Source organism: Hydra vulgaris, chromosome 01 (genome assembly GCF_038396675.1).
Source record: "Hydra vulgaris chromosome 01, alternate assembly HydraT2T_AEP".
Lineage (NCBI taxonomy): Eukaryota > Metazoa > Cnidaria > Hydrozoa > Anthoathecata > Hydridae > Hydra > Hydra vulgaris.
The window spans coordinates 45,492,501-45,502,230 of NC_088920.1; the positions used below are offsets into that span (position 1 = coordinate 45,492,501).

Genomic DNA, 9,730 nt, shown 5'->3' on the forward strand with positions numbered 1-9,730 from the left:
AAAAAATCATAACTTTAAATATTGCATCAAAAAAATGAGTTTTCAGTTAAAATTTTTAAATTTTAACTGAAAACTCATTTTTTCTTATCGGTATGTTTAAGATTTTCTTGCTGTAGTATGAACTCATTTCCCATTCTCTATTTTTAAGTAGACGGTTGCAAGTTGGCTTTGAAAATTTCACAATACATTGAAGCATTTATTTTGTCATCAATAAATGTAAATTTTCCCACTCCTTTCCAACTCATACTAGCCCAAACCATCACACTTCCTCCTCCATACTTTACACTTCCTTGCAATTAACTCAATTTATAAGCTTCTCTTTTTTTTGCCACACTTTCTGGACTCCATCCGATGAGAGGAGGTTGTGTTTTGACTCACCTGACCACAAAACTTTATTCCAATATGATATCAGCATTTTATCATACTTCTTGGCAATTTCCAATCAGCATTTCATTTGTTTAAGTGTTCAAAATTTTTCAAACTACTCTACCTCTATATCCTTGTTCTCTTATACAATTTCTGATTGTTTGAGGAGTCACTATGATGTTGTGATCTTCTTGATTTTTTAAGCTAATTTAGCTGCCAAAACAAATCAATTTTCCTTCACATTAATGATGATGTTTCGATTAATTGCACTGGTGGTCTTGCATTTTTGTCCTCCACCAGCCACACTAGCAATGGTTCCAATTAGATTATGCTTTTTAACAATTGAGAAAATGAAGGTATACTTTGACAAAAATAACATCAATGTTTTGGAATGGTCATGGGTCAAATCATTATATTTCAACCAATTTAAACAAAACTTTGTGGTACACCATCTCTGATTTTCCTGATTTTTACATATTGTTATGTGCATCATGTAGGTAGGTTAAATTTGAAATTTCAGACTTTCAAGTACAACGGTTCGGAAATTACAGCCTTACAAACATGACAGAGTGGCCCCCCTCGATTTACAAATGGTCAAAACAGACTACTTTAGAGCTGTATAACTTTTTTCTCACTTTCAACAAGTGTCTCATTTTTTCTAGAACTATTTTCTGGATAGTTCTCTCTTTAAAAAAGTGGTTTTTATTAACTTGTGTTAAATTAGAAAAAAATGATGACCTTCTCAACTCTGGAAAAAATCATAAAACTGCTAAAATATGCCAAAATGAAACTAACTGTAGTATTATTCTGTTCATCCACAAGTCTTAACAGATAGCTTTTCTGATTAGCTACTACTGTCTGCAATAAACGGGCAAAAAATAGGCAGCTTGTTGCAGTTTAGAACTTAAATATATCTAAAAGCATAATGTCCACTCGCCTAAAAAGTCCAATTTTCAGCCATTTTGAGATGCTTGTAAATTTTTCTAACACTTTGTTTTGATCCAAGGTTAACAGCATATAAGACCATTAGACCTAACTATCTGAAAATGCAAACATTATAAACTTGTCAAATCCACACCAAAAATGCCAGCATTTTTAAATTACCTCATTTTTCAATCATCAACGGTTGTATGTTACTAGAAACCAGTGCCCCTCTAATCTGTCAACTGGCCTATGTAAAGGGTGCACCTAATTATAAGTCATTTCTTAATAAAAGGAAAGATATGGTTGGTTGTCCTCTCTTTGATCTGGTCTTTTTAGTAGACAGGGGCAAAAATAAAGGGGGCAGTAACTTTTTAGAGACCTTCATTATGGTTCAAATAAAGGTCTCTAAATTAATTCAGATATTTAGGTACTTAATACCTAAATATCTAAATAGGTTTCAAAATGAAACCATTATTTCTTTAAATTCTATTTTACTATAGGTAATCAGTGGTGTTTATGTGGTCTGGACCACTCCCCTCCCCCCACTCACTAAGGTGAGGGGGAAGGGGTTTGAGGTGGCACCAATCAAAGGGGGAAGAAGGGCAACCAACTTACAAAGATATAGGCATTCATTTTCTAGCATGAAATATACATAATTCATTTTCAAATAAATATACAGTTAAGGCCAATAGATCTTTTTGCATTTTTTCATGCTTTTACCATAAGATTTAAATTTTCATAGTAACTATCAAAAATGTGTGAGAGATTTTCCAGAAAATATAAAATGTAATTGTCTTAAAAGGAATTAACAAAAGTTAATTAAATTACTAAAAGTAAGTTGAATTTGATTGGTGCCACCTCAAACCCCCTATGTATATATATATATACATTTTTATATATGTATATATAAAAATGTATATATATACATATATATATATATGTATATATATATATATATATATATATATATATATATATATATATATATATATATATATATATATATATATATATATATATATATATCTAGTACATCTTAGACTGTCATTGATTTAAAATGTAAAAAAAAATCACTATGCAGCCTCAACTTTTGAGTTTTACTAATAAAATATGAAGTAGTGGTGTAGTGGTAGAGCACTCACCTCAGAAGCAAGAAGTTCCAAGTTCTATCCCCACTATGTTCCTGGTAGTACCGTGCTCAACTTGCTGTTGAAATTGCAGCATCAAATGCAGAAGATTCGATAAAGAAAAGACAATCTCATCAGATTTTCTCTCAGATCAGCGTCAATTAAAAAATATTATGGGGTCAATTAGACAAGAGTTATACTATGAAAGTAAAATGAAAGAGCAAAGAGCTATTGAAAAGAAGAAATTAAAAAATATATATAAAAGAAGAAAGTTCTAAAGTACTGCCATCATTTGATGATGAAGACAAACTTTCCAATAAAAAATATGAAAGAGCTATTACTAGACAGAAGAAAATATTAAGATATTAGAATACCCTAAAGCTTCTTCATCAGCTTATAAGTTGAATTTATCCAACAGAGAAAGATCTGGGATCACTTTAGCTGTAGCTGAAGTTATATGTTACAATTTGGATGAAGTATATATCTCAAAAAGCACAGCAAGCAGATAAAGTAATAAAATTTGACAGCAAGATTCAGACGACATAAAAAAAACACTTTGTTTACTTAGGTACTGTTACATTTCCTTGGGATTCAAAGCTGGTATCTGATGTACACTCAAGTCCTTAATACAAAGGAAGGGTGGAAACAAAAACAAAAAAAAGGGGGGGGGGGGGAGTTTGGGAAAATTACTTAAGATCTAATAAACGGGAGGGGGAGGAGATTTTTTCATGTTACAATATAAGTATTTTTTATAAAAAATTTTACTTTATAAATCCAAACTAACATTTTTTACAAAAAAAAAGCATAAAACTATTCGAATCTAGTGTCACTTGTGGTCAAATGTGCATTTTCTAATAGCTGTTTTATAATAATTTCAATAGGATTAAATATGCTGATATAAGTTTTATACTTTGGTAAGAAATCAATTAAAAGCTCATCTTCAACAAATTGATTTTTTTTTTTTTTTTGTGATAAGTAAAAATTAATAAACGGGGAGGGTCTTATTAAGCTTCGGATGAGTTGGAAAATTTTCCAAAAATTTTTAAATATCCCCTACCCTCTCTTTATTAGGGACTCAAGAGTAGATAATAAAATAGAATGCTTGGTTATTGTAGTAACAGGAAAACCAAGTGTACTTGAAGGGAAATTGTTGTGTGTCCAGGATTTTCAATACAACTCAGTAAAGTTACTCTCAAGTCCTTAATACAAGGGAGGGGGTTGGGAATAAAAGGAGGGGGAATTTTAGTTCAGATCTAATGAATGTGGGGGGGGGGGGGGGGGGGGGGGGGGAAGGGATTACTAAAAAGGTTAAGGGAGGGGAATTTTTTTCTGTTACAATATAAGTATTTTTTATAAAAAAATTCGGTTTATAAATATAAACTAATAATTTTTACAAAACATGCTCAAAACCATTTAATTCTAGTAAGGCGCATTTTCCCACATCTATTTTATAATAATTTAAATAGGATTTCATATGCTAATTAAGTTTTATACTTAGGTGAGAAATAAACCAAATGCTCATTTTAGACAAATTGAGATTTACTATTTTTTATTTTTAAAGCCTGTTTACATGGAAAGCGATTTTTAAAGCCTGAAATTTTTGTTTTATCAAGGACTGAATAATTATTTTATATTTTTTAAGGTAGATTTTCACTGATTTTTGTTTTTTTTTGTTTTTTTTGTTTAGAGCAAGTAAAAATTAACAAACGGAAGGGGTCTTAAAAAGCTTGGGGTGGGTGGGAAAATTTTCCAAAAATTATAAACACCTCCCCTTATTTTTTTTATCAAGGACTTGAGAGTAGACAACAGCGAACTACTGTAAAGAACTGGAAACTAGTTAAAACACTTGTGACAATGATTATTGACATAATACCATCAAATTTAGGTTGGATAAATGGTTCCACAAACATAATTGAAGAACACTTTAACAAAAAGTTACTTTGTTGTGCCTGCTGATACCATATTTTAGAAAGAGTTTTGTCTTTTGTAGTGTTGACTTTTGAATAATTTGACTGTCAACTACATTGAGTAATATGTTTTCTAAATTTGACTAAAACCAACTAATACATTTTGAAATCAACTAAGTCTACTAAAAGTCAATTTGGACAAAATATGGGAATAATTTTTTTTTTGGAAATAAATATTAATAAAACATATGATTTAAATAATAATGGAGCAAAACAATATGAAAGAAGGGGTGCTCCGACAACGGGACAATTTATTCCTAGACTCCAATAACCTAGAGACCGCCTTAAATACTTGCTAAATATCAAAAAGTCTATACAATTATATTTACATAGACTATAATTAGATATTGGAGCATCATAACTTAATTTTGTGCCAGGGCTTTAAGCCAGCTTGGAACGACCCTGTATGAAATCACAAGCATCAAGTAAATGAGTAAAAGAAATAAAATTGACAAAATACATAACCAAGCGCTTAGGTATAGACAATGCTAATGAATATAATGTGATGAACTAGATAAAAAACTTAAGAGAGTAAACAAAAAACTAGGTAATAGCTATAATAGGACATGTTATTGTTATTAAATTAACAAATAAAAATCAATGATTGAAAAACTAAATCGATTGAAAAGTAAAAAAGATGTAAAGATTTCAAGAATTTTATTTAATATTTAGTCGATTAGTAGTAAGTTCATAGCCAATCGTCCACGCCTCGAACCCCCCGCCATCCATCTTTTATAGCTTTTTGGCTCTCGACCAAATGTAGTTGAATAGCCCTGCTATAATGTATATTATCTTATATAATAGACACCAATATTTAAAATATTTCATAAGATTATAACCATATCAGATAATAGAACATGTTAAGTTAATATTAAGGATTTAATTTTGTCTGAGCTCCAATACTTGACAGTATTGGAGCACAGAACAACAAAACATCATCAATAAAATAACAATAAGATCGAAAATATCTAATAAAGACTAACAAAATTAAATTCTTAAAATCAACTTAACTATGTTTAAAATTCAATACAGTAGTATAATAAAATTGTAAGTATATGTAAATAATTACTATAAAAAACAAATTTTTTTTAACATTAGTTAAAGTCTAATAGTTTTTTTTTTTAATATTGGTGTCTTATATATTGGGTAATGTACATTATATCAAATAAGAAAACATGTATATTAATCTCTAGTAAAATTTTATCACTTCCACCAACAAGTATGGCAGTCAAAGTATTATTTAGTAAACAATCCTGAAACCACAATCAAAAGTGAAATAGATTTGGCTTTGAATACAGGCTCAGAGCAAAGTGTGCCATGGCACAGGGCACAAACTAAAGATTAAAAATATTTGTGTAAAATAAACTTTGCTAGGATATTTCAGAAAAAAAATAAGTTTTTTATAAATACTTTTTAATTATTCTGAAAGAAAATTGCAGACCTGGATTAAGAAATGACAGAGCATCAAAATTATCTTTTATTTTCCATAGTTTAGAACTCACAAATCAATAATATGATGCAGAATAATCTAAGACTTAAAATTAAAGCAAAAAATTTAATCTGACAATATTGCTGCATAAAGTTACTGAATTGAGTTAACTAAACAGGAAATTCAACATACAGAACCTGTTTTCTATAAAACAACTACTTAAAATTTTGAATTAATTGTTAACATTATGATAAACTATATGTAACATGCAATAAGTTTTTTTCGTTTTAAAACACCATCAGTAAAAAAAAAAAAAAACATAAAAAACAAAAAAAAAAAACACAGATTTAAAAAAAGGCTTTTTTTGTAACTCTAATTGGAACCAATTGACTTATTGGATGGAGTCAATACTGTTAATTTTTGTTATAAATAACAGACATTCACTTTGCCTAAGTCTTATCTGCTCAAGTCAAGTCAACAATGAAGAAAATTTTTTAATGTTTTAAATTGACATTATTATGAGTTTGTTAAGCTGTTTTATTTAAGTCTGTATATTTTATTTTTTAAATTACCTGTAAAACAGGCTGCATGTAACTAAAATTAAGTTTATCTTCTAGAGAAATCCATTTCAACAAAGATATGAAACCAAAGTTGGTTAAAGCATGATTTTACCAATGCCATAAACATTTATGACATATGTAGAACTCTTTTCTTTTCATTAAATTAACTTTTTTTGTTTTGAAAAACATTAGTTAAAATCAAAAAGCATTTGTTTGTTTTAATTTTAGGGAAATGCCGTTCCTGCCCGTAAACAAAAATTTTTCAAAAGGGCCTTTATAGTTTTTCACTTTCTGATTGTCGCATGGAGCGAAAGTGCAAAATATATTTTCATTGAAATAAATATTTTTCACACGGTTTCAAACGGTGAAACGAAAAGCAAGACAATATCGACAATAGTAAGTAATATGATATCTTGAATCAGTTGCCTTAAATAAAATTTGTAGAAAGTTTCGGTTGCCATGACGATTTCTTTTTCCGCTTTTTCTCTCAACAGTTTGAGTTAAGTACTTAAGGCGGTTAAGTTGCTTATCAAAATGTCTATCAAAAACCACGTATCAAAACATCATAAAATAATGTTTTGGTACACCTCTAGTGTTATGGCCTCACTTATGATAAAGACAATTAGGGTCGTATCGTGAACAAGCCCCTACTGTGGTTTTCGAAAAAAATAAGTAAATTTTTTCAAAAACCGTGTTTGTTTTTTTTCAATATATCTTTTTTGTATTGTTTTATACAAAACTAACTTATTTCAGAAATAATGTATTTTTAAAAAGATTAATTTTTATTGTTTTGAGATGTTTTTTATAAGCGAATTATTTTTTGTTGCTTTCTTAAGAAAATCTTTTACAGTCACAAAAAAATAATCTGTTTTTTTACTGCTAAAAATTAGTTTTTTAGGAGCGTATCGGATTGGAAGTTTTGAAATCCGGTCGGAACCGAATTTGCCAGAAATTAATTAACAATTATGCAATTTTTTACCTTTAAGATTGAAAGTGAAAGCCTACATCTTAGCATATAGAAGTGCATTAAACTAGGATGTTCACGCCTCCTTCCTTACCGTGATACGAAAATATATCCAGAGTTCGTTTCGAACCTCGAACTCCTGCTTCTATATATATATATATATATATATATATATATATATATATATATATATATATATATATATATATATATATATATATATATATATATATATATATATATATATATATATATATATATATATATATATATATATATATATATATATATATATATATATATATTTATATATATATATATATATATATATATATATATATATATATATATATATATATATATATATATATACTTTTTTTTATTATAATTATTTTTTTTTATTATTTTTTTATTTTGCCGTTGATAAATATTACAAAAAAGAAATTACAATAAAAGAAAAATCCTGGCCGGAGCAAGAAGAAGACAGGTTGTCTTATCACCGAGCCCCGTCACACAAAAATTTACATGCACAATAAATGATAAAAGACAAAAAGACAGTATAAATACAAAAACAAAAACAAATCAAATACTTCAGCAATAAAATAATTTGTTGCTAACAATCTTCCAGCAGAATAATTTTAAAAATAAAAAATTAAAAACGACAGAAAATCATGAAAGTTATAAAAACACAAAAAAAAATGCGTTGTTTAATTAAAAAAAAAAAAGCAATATATGTAAACATAAGTATTTGGGCTGATTATTTAATATCATCAAAAATATGAACGAAAAAGACAATTTTATTTTCGTTATCTTTTATACTAATGGTTAGAAACCATTTTAATAAAAGCTAAAGAAAGTGATAAAGATTTAATTTATTTTCAAGCGATTCAGTCCAAACCTTTAAATTGTTTTCAAAAAGGTATTTGAAATCTAATATATCGAATTCCATGTTCAGTAAATACCGTTTTGAATCATCCTTAAAACTTTACAAAGTGCAGTTTAAAACGAAGTTTTGTTTTTTACTAAGGATTGGAATAAATTTTTTCCAAACTAAAGGTCCCCGATATTGAATTTGGTACGAACTTAATTTAAGAAGGTTTATGGGAACCACAAAGTTATTCACTGAAAATTTGGTTGGATATTTATGGGAGATTTCATTTAAGTAGGATTGAAATGTTACTGGAGAAAACCCAAGTTTTGCTTTAAACATAAATAACATTACTTGATGAATATTGAGCTTATAAATATTTAAAGCTCCAAGCTGACGTAAGAGAAGTTCGCATTGTGTTTTTCTATTTGCCCCAAATACTATCCTGCAAGCATGTTTTTGTTTACTATAAATTTTTTTGAGTTTAGTGTGATTAGTGCTACCCCAGGAAATGTTACAGTATGAAAGATAACTGTGTATAAACGGAAAATATAAATTTTTTAAAGACTCGTTATTAAGAAAAGGTTTTGTTCGGTATAACATGGCAATATTTTTTGAGATCTTACCTTCAATATATTTAATATGAAATTTCCATGATAATTTTTCATCTTAGAGCACTCCCAGAAAGTTTGTAGTCAATTCCCTTTTAATTATTTTATTATTGATTAAAAGATTGGGTAGTTTAAGAGGAATATTCTCGGCTTTACTAGGTTTATGGAATAGGATAAATTTTGTTTTCTCTACATTTAATGATAGTCGGTTACTTATAAACCACTCGTTGATCTTATCTAATTCTTCGTTAAATATTTTAAAAAGAACAGTAATATCTTTGTGAGAATAAAACAAATTAGTGTCATCTGCAAATAAGATAGTATTTAATACTTTTGATGATAAATATAAGTCATTTATATAAAGTAAGAACAATAATGGTCCCAAAATAGAACCTTGGGGTACTCCACAAGTTATTAAGTTGTTTTTTGAGTCTTTTGTTTCTTTAAGTACAAATTGCTTTCTGTTAGTTAAGTATGATTTAAACCAAAGTAAACTTTGATTTTTAACACCATAGTTTTTTTAATTTTTTCAAAAGAATTTCATGATTTACTGTGTCGAAAGCTTTGGATAAATCAATAAAAACCCCTATTGTATAGCAATCACTATTAAATCCATTTGATATATGCTTAACCAATTCAATTATTGCATGGTTAGTAGAATGATTTTTTTTAAAACCGTATTGATTTTTATATAAAATCTTATTTTCAGATAGATATTTATAAAGTCTGTTGTACATAATGCGTTCAATTAGTTTAGAAAAGCAGGGTAAGACTGAGATTGGTCTGTAGTTTGAAATATTGGTCTCATCGCCAGATTTGAAAATAGGTGTTATTTTTGCAATTTTTAGTTTATCTGGAATATGACCTGATTTAAGGGAGAGATTAAAAATATGGAATAATGAGGGTTCGATAAT

At 28.0% G+C, this 9,730-nt stretch overlaps 1 protein-coding gene across 1 annotated transcript in view; it reads right to left on the reverse strand.

The window, feature by feature from the left end:
• LOC124810153 (uncharacterized) overlaps positions 1 to 6,620 on the reverse strand; it is an 11,624-nt gene extending 5,004 nt beyond the window's left edge. Inside the window, exon 1 of the mRNA XM_065788322.1 lies at positions 6,386 to 6,620. The gene's annotated coding sequence lies outside the window, so the exon portion shown is untranslated. The remainder of the gene's footprint in view (positions 1 to 6,385) is intronic.
• Between the last annotated feature and the right edge of the window lie 3,110 nt (positions 6,621 to 9,730).